At 43.6% G+C, this 13,878-nt stretch overlaps 1 protein-coding gene and 1 long non-coding RNA gene across 5 annotated transcripts in view; one reads left to right on the forward strand and one right to left on the reverse strand.

Moving 5' to 3' along the window:
* The window catches only part of SPSB4 (splA/ryanodine receptor domain and SOCS box containing 4), a 140,750-nt gene that overhangs the window by 65,309 nt on the left and 61,563 nt on the right, over positions 1 to 13,878 (reverse strand). Inside the window, exon 1 of one of the 4 annotated variants that reach the window (XM_086843867.1) lies at positions 11,871 to 12,049. The exons of 1 other annotated variant lie outside the window; for it this stretch is intronic. The gene's annotated coding sequence lies outside the window, so the exon portion shown is untranslated. Of the gene's footprint in view, positions 1 to 7,789; positions 7,930 to 11,188; positions 11,417 to 11,870; positions 12,050 to 13,878 lie in introns of those variants that run through there. 2 more of the 4 variants (XM_023933239.2, XM_086843868.1) reach the window with 2 other exon arrangements.
* LOC111933576 (uncharacterized) overlaps positions 12,020 to 13,878 on the forward strand; it is a 30,887-nt gene continuing 29,028 nt past the window's right edge. The window contains exon 1 of the long non-coding RNA XR_002866805.2: positions 12,020 to 12,251. This is a non-coding gene — a long non-coding RNA (uncharacterized LOC111933576). The remainder of the gene's footprint in view (positions 12,252 to 13,878) is intronic.

Here is a 13,878-nt window from a genome sequence, read left to right on the forward strand (position 1 = left end):
TTAAATTCCAACCATTCTTTGAACAGATAAACTGTTCCCTGAAGTGCTGTGTGGACACAGAAATTGCTACAAGAATCATAGGAGCAGTTGTGCATTTTCATATTTAGCATGAACTCTGTCACAATTCACACTCAAAAGATCAAAATAGAGGCAAGTTTGAAGAAAGTACTTTACTCCGTATGAAATTTTAACAGAGCGTTAGGACCCAGAAGTCTATTAACACTTCTAACCACCTGAAAAATCTCATGAACAGAGGCCTTCCTCCACAGTGATGGAAGGAATGGAAAACAAAAGTATTTTTAATTGCCCCACATATATTCATCACATCCATGGCAAATGGCTTTTTATTACAATCCCAGTCTTTCTAGTTTCCCTTTCCTTTTCATCCCTTCCCCTCCTTTTCTTGTCAGTTTCCTTAATACTCGGAAGCCAATTTCAGCTTAAAATTTTACCCATGTTTTAGCATCCTTGTAAGATATTTACCTCCCCACCTGGCACTGCTAGAAAGCAAAGCGTATGGAAGCACACTCAACCCTGACCTTTCATTAGGTAGCAGACTCATGAGCAATTATCAGAATACATTATCATCTTATTAACACAGCATAATCAAAGGGAGTAGAAAAAGTATATGTAGCATCAGGCTCCTCTCTGAAATTCTCCTAAGGCAAAAAACCCCACCTGTAAACACAGATCTAAATTTCTGAAATTACTGCATGGATTTAATGACAATTTGTATAAGACACTGCAACTTCTGATACTGCAGAAATAACTTATATTTATACAAAAAACTGCAAGCTGGGACCAGAATGAATGGCTCACAATTTGGAAAACAATTTCTTGAGCCAGTAGCTGCAAACACAAGAGCTGAGCCTCGCAAAGCTCTGGGCTGCCACAATACTCAGCAGTCAATCCTGTTTGTGCTGCAGTAGTTACTGATGGGTGGGTTCCCCAGTACCACAAAGATCTGTAGGACAGAAGAAACTGGTTCCAGCTGAGGCCACTTTTTTGTGCTCTGAAAAATATAGGATACTGTAACATAACCACCATCCTTGCTAGAAAGGGAGGGGATGCCTTCAAGGAAAGCAGACAGAAGGACAAGAACTCTGTGCTACCATCTGATTCCCTGTTTAACATCCCTTTCCCTGTTCCTTAATGACACATGCTGTGAAGATAAAACATCAGGTAGGAAAGAGTATGCACCTGGGAGGAACACCGATGGTGCAACTAGGAAATGCAATCCCCTTGCTTGGGAACCACAGGGCACAGAGAAGAGTGTGCTCCTCTCTCCTGGTGGAGGATTCAGACTGACCTAAGCAGGAGAGAACCTCCAACACCAATAAAAAAATAAGATATTCAGGCTCCATTCAATTGCACTGTGCAGAAATCACTGTGATTTATGACTTCTGCCAAGAACCAACTGCAGAGAGGGAAACACCACCCCTGTGTGTGCCCCTCATACTAAGCACACACCATCCTGTGTCTGTGCAAGACACAGGAGCGAGCACAGCTGCCTGCTTTGCACAGACACAATATTAAAGGAATTAATTCCCAAGGCAATGGGAAAATACTACATGGGAGAACTTCCAAGTCACAAATTCTGCTTACTTAAGCTAAGCTGCTTAATCAAGTTAATTGAAGGAATTAAAAAAGCATCTGCAGAAGAACACGTTCACCAGCCAGTCTCTAGTCATTCCTGAGCTGGTGTTCCTTCTTCTGGGAGCCAGTTCCCCTGCTGGCACAGCACAATCTATCATCAGCCATTACACTGATTACCATCCATTAGTTTTGCTAAGTACTAATGAATTTAAACCTACTTTTGTAATTTATTTACAAGCTATTCACATCCTGGATATGAAGCATATATATACAATGCTTTGTGTTAATAAGAAATGTGGCTGAATATTAAAAATGACCAATAGAAGCAATAATTCTCCTCACAAGGCATAGTTTGTGGAATTTTTTCTTTTTTGGCAAGACAAGCAAGACAGAAGCTTAGTCTTTAAAAACACAGCTGGTTAATATATAGGGTGAAACAGGTAAGAACCCACAAGAATGACAAGTTTTAAGTATCAGTCCCATAAATATAAAATTCAATTAAAATGTAATTTTAGCAAGCACTGAGAACAGAGTTGGGACTCATATAAAACAATGGGTTTTCTTCCCTGGTATTAAGGCAGGGTGATTAAAATGAAAGATAAGCCTCTTTATTTCAAAAGCTAATTATTACATGTAATGAAATTTCTTCTTGTACCATGAGACTGAACTTTATTCTACCAAGACCATCAACCCACACATCTTTGCTGTAATAAAGAAATTGCTTGAATTTTTCCTTACAATCCTATTTCTACAATAGACTATTAGGCTCAGCTTTGATTTCAGCACACCACATTCCTTACCACTACAGAAACCAAATGCAGAACAGCTGTGGAAGCAAACTCCACTGTAAGCAAATATTCAGACAAAAAAAAAAAATTACAAGTAAAAAATCCCTTGTGAAAACCCTTTCACTGGGAATTCTGACGAAAGTTAAACTGCCAGTTTAGCCTTGGCTTAAGGATTATCCAGAGGAAGCATCCCACACACATTTTTCCCAGGAGGTGTGAAGAGTTGCCTGTATCTGTTAAATGCCCAGATTTTCTATCCTGCCAGCCAGCAGTGCTCCGGAGGAACTGAGCTGTTTGCTACACTACTGCTTCCTGCATTGCTAATTTAGGCATCTAAATTTAGATGCCAGGTTTAGCCAATGCTTTTCCCACTTCTTCCAACAGTTAAATAAAAAGAAAAACAGTTCTGCATCAATTCACTATCTTCATCCATGTAGAAAGACAACATGATGTCAGAAGTACACACACTGGGATTACATCCCCAGCCTCCAGCTACAGGGTGAGTGAATGAATGACTGCACACCAGGCAGCAGGCACTACTGAGTCACACTTCTGTCTAACCCTGGGCACTGCTCACCCAGGTTCCAAAGATTTTACCACAGGGGGAAAAAAAGTCTAAAAATAAAGGGAGTAAAGGGAGGGGGTTGGCTTCTGGATTCCCAAAGACTTCCTGCTGCCATGTCCTCTATTAGCAGGATGTGGATAGAGTAAAGCAGTAAAAGCAAGCTCATCAGTCACTCTCTCACATCCCCAGAGTGCTGAGACATTTCACTTTGAATTTCCCTTTGGTGTCTTTTTCCAGCAGTCAAACTGTCATGACCTAAAACATAGGGATTTTTTCTTCCCTTGCACTATTATTGGCCATTGCTAGACAGAGGTGTATTCAAGTGAAAACAAACTATTGATTCTTGTTACTGGGTCTAAAAGCAGGAAATTCAAGCCAATTATCAATGCTGAAGGTGACTCACTGGAAAAAAAACCCAATTATTATAAACTGAAAGCCCACTGTATCCCTAGACATGACCTTAAGGCAGCAGCCTCATGCACTTCCTCCCATCCCACTGCAGCTTACTGAGGTGAAGGAAGTTCTGTTACCACCTCACTGCTGACTCCTCAGAGGAGTTTGAGCATCGCAGGAGAAGGACCTTGCAGCAATTCATGATGGTTCCCTTCATGCACCCTGCCTGTGAGGTCTATTTTCACTCCCTGTTTCATTTTTTAAATCTTGACAAATACTTAGCCTTAGTCCTTTTGATGAATAAATCATATTTTTCTCCATCACCTTCAAAGCCTCATTTTGAATGTTCCTCTCTTTCCCTGTCCACACTTCAGTACATTGCTAACAAGAGATCTCACAGGTGAGCATCTCTTCCTTCTCTCCACCCACACACTTTGTTTCAAATAACGCTAATATGAATGCTGAAATATTTAAAAACAAGGACATATTCCAGGTGTCATGCTCATACTTGTTTAATACATCTTGTTCTATTTAAACTCAAAGGATAAGATACTGCACATGTTGAAACAAATCCTTCCTGAGCACATTCTCACATCTTTGGTAGATGATCTTACAACACTGAATCTTAGTCTAAACAAGCCAGAAGTGAACTCTGTGTAAGGTTTGCTAGACTACTGGAAACAGTTACATCAGCACTGACCAAAGCACAAAGGAACTTCTTTATGTGATAATATTTTAAATAATCACCAGTTTCAATGTATTATTTGCCTTTGAATACAAAAGATGACAGAAAACCCACCCTTTTTATCTTGCAACATCAAAACCAAAGGACTCTATAAATATTTAGTGAATGACCAGTACACTTAGAAGTGAGAATATCAGAGCAAGTGTTACCCAGATGTTAACAGCATCAGAAGCTGATGATGCTGAAGTGCAGGGATAGTTAGGTGCTGGAACAAACCTGAAGTAATACTAATACGCAGCAACACAGTAAAATGAGGTTGGGATAACAACGTTCCTGTCTTTTATGGACTTTGATGTGCCACATCTTTAGTTCAAACAACTTCTGTCGTCTCTGACATGCCTGACAATAGTTTTCAACAACAAGGAAAACTATTTTGATTTGATTTCTTTTTTGCTGCATCTTAATTTTTGAAAGCAAGAGGACAATGCACCTGAACCTCCTTGCAGGGTCAGACTCCCAAAATGTGCTCCATAGACAGGGACTTGGCTCAAGCAGGGGATGAAAATATCAAAGGTCAGAATTTAGTTTATTATTAGATTTAGCACATGCCCAGAGGTGCACCACTGCTGCTCCTTTTCTAGGCAAAGAACAAAGTAATGGCCCAAGTGAACTAGCTGGAGCCTCAAAATACCCTAAGTCTCTGAAAGAGTTCAGCATGTGCTCCGATCACATTCTCAGATCCTCAGTTTAAATCCAAGCTGACTAGTGATAAGGCATGAGGCACAGATACTCAATTCCCCATGCACAGATGTTACACAAATTTGAAATATCTACAAGTACACCTTTTTACATGTTAAATTAGGATTAACTTTCAAGATAATCAAACTAATGATGTAGTAAATTTTAATGGGCTTTTTTTTTTAAAACTCAAGAAAGTGTCTCAGCCAGAAAATGCCAAACAACAACATAAGGACTAGGTTTCAATTTTAACTCTTAAATCCCCAGGTCAGCTACACTGGATTTTGGGATTATTTGTAACTTGAGGAAACAATTCACATAAATTAAGTAAAATACAGGAGACACTACAAAATAATATGCAATTACACCATTGAGCAAGGAATACAAGTATAAACAAATTAACATGAAAACTTTATTTTAAAGCAACCACTCACTTTACACCACTGCAATGATTCTGCTGTCAAAAGCAAATAACAGCAGAGCTTATTCTGAAAATGGAGTCTAAAACACTGGGAAAACAAACTTTCAAAAGTACCAGTACTTGTGCCCAGATTACTGAGTGTGGCCCAGCTACCTTAAAGTCATTCTCAAAACAAGAAACTGTTTATGATTTCACTAGTAAATCAAAAAGTAGTTAAAGCTCAAAATTCCCTTTACCACTTAAACCAACTATTGCTTTGGCTGTATATACAGATTTGACTGTCACGGCATTTTCTCACATGTGAAGTAATAAAATCCTTGTTGACAACACTGTGAATTTATTGCTTAATTTTGTGTGGCTTCTATCATGAAATAGTTTAATTAGGAAATAAGATCATCATTTTTGAGGTTTAATTCAGTGTTCAAAGACAACAGCTAACTTTCTTCCAAGCCATTTTCATCTTTCCAGAGCTAAACTGTTGTTTAGAATATTCTTATAGAAAAACAAAGAACCAACACACAGCTCAACACTATGCCTACAATTACCACTTTGGGATTTCTGTGGACAGCACACCCTCAGTATGAAATGTAGTATTGATATAAATTGTGCAATGTGGCTCTTTTTTAAAATTATGGCCTCCAATATCTAATGAAAAAAGGTATCCTTCTGCTGGAGGTAATTTGTTTCTGCATTCATTTGAAGACGAAATAGAGGAGAAGGAGTTAAATGAAATGATAATTAAATACCTAAACCTTTCATGAGATTTGAAAAATCACACCTTTTTCCATGCCTAAAGCTATACAAGTGCTCTTGCATGATTAATGCTCCTTAAAAAAGCAATTCTAAATATGTTGATTTCTGAACATTCAAGATACCCTTTTTAACAAATGCTCCATGAGGCTGCTGCTGTGAGGTGTAGAAGGAGCTCGAACAGTCTCTAGGTACCAGCTTCACTTCCCCCTCTCACAAAGTGCTGGGCCACACTCAGGTGCCAGCAGAAGAACTACTGAAGAAATAGACTAGAAACAGAATATAGAACATAGAATAGAAACAGAACAGCTGTCAGCAGTGCCTCTGCTGCCTCAGGACAAAGGAGTCCCAGGCTGTCCAGCCCTTCCGCAGGGAATTCCCTCAGCAGCTCCCAATCCCAACAAGGGGAGGCTTCAGGAGATGAGCTCCTGCAGTCTGGAACATGGTTTGCTCCCAGAGCATGGACCCATTTCTGCTGGAAGCAAATCTTCACTCTTCTGATAAGACACTGTAAATACAACCAATCTTTTCCCTTTCTCAAAATCTCTTGGTAAAATTTTCCTTAGTTGTTACCGCAGAATGGCGCAACAGCAGACAAGAGCACACCCGACTTCAGCAATAGGTGAGGATGAGAAAGGCAGCACAAGAACAACCTTTTGGAAATGCATGTTTAAAAACAAGAAAGCAAACTCATCTGAAGAGTTGCCTGTACAGCTCTGAAAGAATTAGCTGGCAATCAGCTCCAAGATGGATTTCCTACATTGCTGCACTTCACGCTGCACATCAAAGCTTACTTGTCCCTTCAGCCTCTGACAAATCCTCAAAGATAAAGTTGCTAAGTCACCACACTCTGCAATGCAACACAATAAAACTTGTCATCTGACACTAGGCATGAGCAGGATTACCCCACAACGTTCAATCCAAAGATACACAAAATAAGCACAGGGAAGCAAAAAATTATACAGAATACTGCTCAGCATTGGTCTAAATTCAAATTACTTCAGCATGAACAGATTTACGTCACAGAGCACCCATGTTTAAGTCCAGGCACCTCACCTCTTACTAAGGATGGAAATATATATAAATTCTCCTCACATGCTTCTTTGCTACGGCCTAACCACAGCAAATTATGTAAAATTTCTGCATTTCAACTGCTACAGAAATTAAATGCTGCACCACATTGGCCTGTGAGGCAAAGGTGACATCCACTTAAAAAAGATCCCCCCTAAAAAATACAAACACACACACACGTGCATTTCAACAGGCTAATACTTAACACTACTTCATTTCTGAGGGAAAAAGAACCAAAGGAAGGAAAATGTTGAGCTCTGCCCAGCACTCTTGTTGGGCCAGCCTTTAATAGAGCAGAGGCAGCCAAAATAGAGCCATCAAGTTTTAATCAATTACTGCCAGTCAAATGGCAGTCCTTAGCCCCAAGGCATGGCACCCTGTGAGCACTGATCTCCCTTAACCACGACTGCTTCCAAAAAACATAACCCACATTTTCTAGCTCTCCTTTATGCATTTTTCCACTCTGCCACCAAGGCCACTGGAGCCACACTTAAATCTCTTCAGGAATTTTTCCCTGACAGGCTGTGAATGCTACTGAGTATACTGCCAGCTTTCCAAACATAAAGAACCAAACCAAAACTAACTTTTAACTTTATCACCATCCAGTCTAAAGTAGCTGAGGAAAAGGCATTTCCTGACATCATTGCAAACATCACCTGAAAGCAGGATTCCAGATACTTTAACTCTTGAGGCAGCACAGGTCAAGCACACTACACTGCTGGCTTCAAGCAGCTTGGACACTAACAGAATAACAGACATTTGCTGTTCTTTGGGAAAGTTACTTATCAGTGAAGCTGCATTCAGCCCTTCTGGAGCAGCACTCTCCACTATATTGGCAGTACACCAATGGTAGTGATGCACACACACCTTTTCAAGGCAAAAAGCAACCAGCCAACCCCCACAAACAACCTAAGCCTCAGCTGACTGAAGTTAAAGAAGTCAGAAGACATGAACTGCTCTTCCAGGAAGCACCTGATGCATTAACATCTTAACCTACAGCACAACCTATGTCAGCTAACAGAACATGTTGCAAAGACAGCCTAAAGTCACCCCTGAAGGCTGTGTGTGCTGCAGAGAGTGACACAGATTCACCAACATGTACACAACCCCATTAAAAATACCATGGGTGAGACAGCTATCTGGTCTGGCAAGTTTCACTCCACAGCACTGATTCATTTCCAGTCAGTCCAACACCAACTTCCAAAATTATAAGAAAATGTTTATCCATACTACAGAGAGTTTTGATTTCAAAAACTGGTTACCTGTTCAGTGGGCAGGTTTAACCAACACCTTCATCACAGAAAATGGATCTATTCTGGCTTAACAAATACTTAAAGTTACCAGGACAAGATGTGTGGTCTGCATCTCCACTAGCCTGAAGGTGCATACTACATTGACATAGCTCAGATGGACTGCATCCATCCATCCATCCGCCCCTATGAAGCCCTTCATCCCTGGAGCCACAAGCCCAGCTTTGCTTCCTGGACAGTGCCAGGAGGGTGGACACCCAGCAGTACCAGCCTCCATTCCTCTCTACCATCGACTGATCATCACCTCAGTCTTCAGAAAGGATTTACAAACTACAGCAATATTTACATCCATCCTCTGTCCTGGGAAACCTGCTAAGAAGAAAATACATTTAGATTTCCATTACATGGATATTCTATTAAGAACAGTGCATTTCTCCTCACTAACTGATGCAGGAAATAGATGTGAGTATCAAGGCCACTCTGCATTACCGTTATTCAACCTGGGATTTACCAATGTGAGAGCCTCAAGTGTACACTGAAGCTGCCCCAGCACAAAAAGAATTGAGCAGAGGATGTCAGTGCAGCAGTAGTGAGCAGCCAAGCAGACTGAAGAGAGCAGACAGCTAAAACACAGCATAGCTTAGAGAATTTGAATAAGGCATCCCTCTTTCTACCTTACTTTTCTTGGCCATGAAGAATTACCAGGATGGGACAGTTGAGTATCTAGCATGATCTTGCTAATCACTTTAGCCAAGGATTTTTAACAATAATACCTCAGAAAATCATGTAGTGCCTTCTTCCTCAATTGCTGTCACAAACATGTAAGCAAACCAGCTCCTCATAAGAAAACTCTCCAGCTGTCTCAATTAAAAGAAGCCAATGCAAAATAACCATCACATGGAGTCCTGTGACATGGCATTGAGTGCCACTGTGAAAATTACTTTCCTTCTCCATAAAAAGAGGTCAATGTCCTATATACAGAAGAGGGGAAAACAGTGATTGTGAAGGAAGAGGAGACAAAAATAGCTGCCTTGAATTTTCTTGGTACATGGAAAATCCATTATAAAAGTTTGCCCAGCAACAATGAAGCCTGACAAGTTAATGACTTGTTGCTTGTGGAGTCATAGGAGTGATGTCACATCATTCAGAATGTTGTGTTCCTATGCTGCATAAACACGAGTCATAAAAATGACTGTAATTTGGTCAAACCAAAAATCAGAAGTTTTGGTTCTTTCAATAAACAAGATATCCAATTAGTACTTCTCATGGGGACTTTATGCTTCTCTTAAAAAAACCCAGACCAAAAGAAAAAATAGCCCAACATGAAAAAAACAAACAAAAAACCCCCCAAACAGACCCCTCAAAAAACAAAACAACAACAAAAAAAAAAAACCCAAAAAACCCCAGAAGTCCCACAAGTCTGAAAAGCTCCTTGCAAAAAGGTGGCTCTGCTTTCTTAGTCCCGAGCTCCAGAGCCTGTTGAGCAGGAAGCCGGGTGCTTCAGGGCTGGCTGCAGTGACATTTGCAAAGACAAACAGGCCGATGGGCTGGGAGTGAACACAGGGCTCTCGGAGCCCAGCAGCACCAGTGTGTGCTTCCAGAGCAACACCCACGTGAGGGCCAGGAAGGCACGGAGCTGGGAAGTTTTCTCCTCCTGGTGATGCAGGGAAGTACCGAGTCTCCCTTCAGCCCTGGCAGGGTCACTGAAGCACAGGACGGTCATCCAAGGACATCGGGAGTCAGCAGCAAGACACCGAGGCACATCAGCTACCAAGGAAACCAGACTTACATGACTAAGGCCAGATATAAAACTTCCGCTTGTTGTTAGCAGAATGTACATTATCTGGCATTTCTCTGTCAGCAGCACCAAATAATCTAACAGCAATTTGATATTCATGTCCCTGACGGGCTGCTTTAGTTACAGAAACAACATTAAAAATGTAGCATCCTTCGAGATACACTGCACAAGTCAGGCCAGTTTCAGCCACAAGCATCAACTCTCTAGGACTGCTTTTTTTTCCTCCTGATAAGCTCTTTTGCAGCGTGGAGATATCTTATCAGGGATTGCTTCTGTCACCGGAAGGCAAACAGAGCACTGTGAAAATATCAGGTATGACTTAAGCACCGAAGGGCTGTAGCCAGCATCAAACCAGCAGCTGAAGTGGTAGCTGGCCATCTCTCTATATAGGACACTTTCCACCCTGTAGCAGTCTACACTCCAAGTCCGAGGCACAAAGAAATGAAAATGACTCGCTGCCAGCACGGACGGTGCCACATCAATGCCGGAGCCCCTCCAGAACGAATGGGGCTGCGAGGGCAGCGTTCAGCTCCCCTGCCCTTGGTCCCTCGGCAGGAACAGCTTCCTAACAGCAAATCCACCGCCTGCCTCCGAGTTCTTACAAGTAATCTGAGGGCAAATTCAGTCAATACCTTTCTTTGTTGAAACTCAAGTCTCGCGTACAAATTCAGGTTTGTCTTGACGAAGGTTCAGCTTCCCTCTTACGGAGAGGATAGTTTAGTATTTCAGATTCGTCTAAACACCTGAACTGAGGTCAGACGGCTTTTACTGCCCGAAAAAGCACCAAGTAACCACTGTAAAACATTAGCTTGTGGCAATCATTAGGCAGGAGGGTTTGCGTCCGGCAGCGCAGCCAGACACATTCCGTTCACGAGAAGCGTAGATCTCCAGTTATCCAACATCTAGAAACCATTCTCTTACATAGCTCGGGAAACTCATTTCTGTTGTAAACCACTTCACTATAAAGCAGAAAACGGGTCGCAAGTGTATTTCTTCAAACAACAGCTTGAAAGCCAGCACTACTATAAAAAGGAAACAGACAAGAAACGCCCCCCCACAAACGCGTCTTTACATCCTGTGCAACAAAACACCGAATTCCCACGAACTGAGGGATTCGCCCGTCGCAAACTTACCATAAACCCCCAGCTCGGCACCGCCACCGATCCGCTATGCCGGCAGAGAGGAGATACCGGGGACGAGACGCGGAGCACAAGTAAACAAACTCGGGAGCCGCCGTGGCCGAGCTCGCCACGCTCGGAGCCCGTGCTCCCCGCCCGGAGCGCGCCCGACCAGCAGAGGCTGCTGCCGGCCGCCGGCTGCCTGCGGCTGCCCCGGGGAGGCGAGAGGAGCCGGGGGCGCCCGGGGGGCCGCGGGCGGCAGCCGGGCTCGGGGCGGCCGGGCCGGCCGGGAGCCCTGCCCGGGGGCGGCGGCCTGCGGCGGCTACCGGGCTTTGTGCGCGCTGCCTCCCCCTGGGCCGCCCGCCGCCGCCTCATGCGAGAGCCGGCACAGCTGGGGAGCGCGGTGAGCGCCGTGCCCCCTCGCGAAAGTCGATCCCGCTGATCTCATCACCGCTGGTTACTAATCCAATGACCGCGGAATTAACAGCAGATGGCAACGCCCCTTCCCCCCGGCCGGCGCGGCCCGGCCCCCGCGGACGCGGCGCGGCCCCGGCCCCCTCAGAGGCAGCGCGGCCGGGCCGCCAGGCCCCGCCAGCCCCCGCCGCTCACGCGTCAAAGTCGCCCTCGGGCACCGGCAAAACTTTCTCAGCAGCGCGTCTCGCCACCGCCCTACGGGCCAGAGCGAGCGGCTTCGCACCTCCGGCAAAGCGCCGCAGCATCTTCCGGCGTGCCGCTCGCAAGGGGAAGCGACCAGGAGGTGCCCTAAATCCTGCCAGCGAGCCCCTGCGAACGGCTCACGGTGTGCCAGGCAGAGCCGAGCTGGAGCCCGGCGGGGATTAGTGCCGCGCATCGGACACTGCCATGAAAACTCAGCACACGCGTCCTTGGGGCTGCCGGGAGGAGACGGGAGGTTTGCATTATCCGGGCTCTGTGAGCCAGATAGATGCGCGTGAAACTCTAATTATACTTTTGGCTGCCAAAACCAGCCCCACACTCTTAGGTGAGCTTCACGTCTTCTAGAAGGCTACAGGCAAGGCAAGTCCTGTCAAACCAGTGCAAGTTACAAAACAGTCATAAGGTAAGTGCTTCGATCACCACTCATTAATATCAGTGAATAACAAGCTGAAAAGCAGTGGTTTCTAACCCTAATAAGCTCGGCCCTAAATCGCCATCCCTCCCCTCTGGCCCCTAGGAACACCAGCATAGATTGACACACATGTAATTTCTCTCGTGCATGCAGTGGTTGGGTCTGCGCACAAGACAAGAAATGTTACCTGCTGCTTCTACTCAGGCTGTGCACTTCTCATCCCAAAACTAGATTATCTTTTCTTAGAGACCCCAGACCAGAAAGATGACATAAAATAACTCTCTCTTCTGGGACAGGAAAATAAAAATTGAGAAAGGTGAAGGAAACCTTGTGGATTAGTATTTTTCCTCAAATACTGCTGTTCTGCCTATGCTTTGTGCTTCTGGCGATGGAGAGGGCAAAATTTTTCCTCCCTCCACTTTCATTCTGATACTTATTTCTACAGTATCTTTATTTCTTTTACTAAAATGTTCAAATGGGCTTTGAGCAAAGAACTGAGCCAGACAAGAGAAATATCCATGCTCAGACCATAAAAAAAAAAATGGAAAGGAAATTCTGCAAATTCTTTGAGAATCTTCAGTCAATAAATCCTCCATACGAGCTGCTGTAAAACTGGCTGTGTTTCACACATGCCATGTGGGCAGAAAAAGTGTCAGATAATGGCAGCACCCCTTCTGAGGGGACCTAGTGGTGCTCCAGGAGTCAGACACTCCTGAACCCAAATGAAAAGTTCTGAAGAGAATATTAAACTCCAGTTCCTCTCCAGACCCTGCATACACACCCGTCCCCAGAGCCTTTGACATGTACAATAGATGGAAAGCACAGGATGAATGGGAGTTTTCTATCTGCTCCACAGTTCTTTATGCCTAGGAAAGGCTTTCTGCCACGTCCCATTCCCTCAGGCAGGCTTTGTCTGGTTTATGTATACATACATGGAAGTCTTGACATGAGTAGTCATCTGTGCTCTTACCAGCAGGCAAGTTACTGAATATAAATCCTCCTCTTGGATGTGAGCACCAGCTAATGTCTGTTCTGTGGCACTCATTGGGAAGAGGAGCTATAGAATGAGCCATGTCTCAACAGTCAGTGGGGCAAGTCTGTGCCTTGGAGGATGTTTTGCTTTCCTCAGTTTTTAACAGCCTTATTTCTCTTACACCCTTTCCCAAAACAGCAGTGTCTCCTAACACTTCTTTTGGCAGCCAGTAGTGTGTTTTCCAGTGTAAGGTGGGATGTGGTCCTTCATGCCTGTGCCAAGTTTGATCCAAAAAGCAAACTTGGAAGGACTTTCTACATGGTTTGTAATACTAATTCTACAAAAGGAGATTAAAGAAATCACATTAGAAGTCAAGCTTTGTATCTTTTCAGCCAGCTTTAGACACATAGGTCTGAAAAGTGTACAATGCAGAGATCAATCAGGCAGCACAGAGTTTTGGGAACACGCTTCATGTGCAAATGTGAAAACACTTGAGGGTTTAGAAAGTGTCATTTTGATTAATGAGGGCTACAACTTGCTATTTGTATATAGATGAGAATATAAAAGAATAGGAAACAATCACCTGTTAAAATATTAACGTGATTTTAAAACACACTTGAACATGGTACAAATACAGCCCATTCT

Source organism: Cyanistes caeruleus, chromosome 10 (assembly GCF_971803275.1).
Source record: "Cyanistes caeruleus chromosome 10, bCyaCae1.hap1.1, whole genome shotgun sequence".
NCBI classification, from domain to species: Eukaryota; Metazoa; Chordata; class Aves; order Passeriformes; family Paridae; genus Cyanistes; species Cyanistes caeruleus.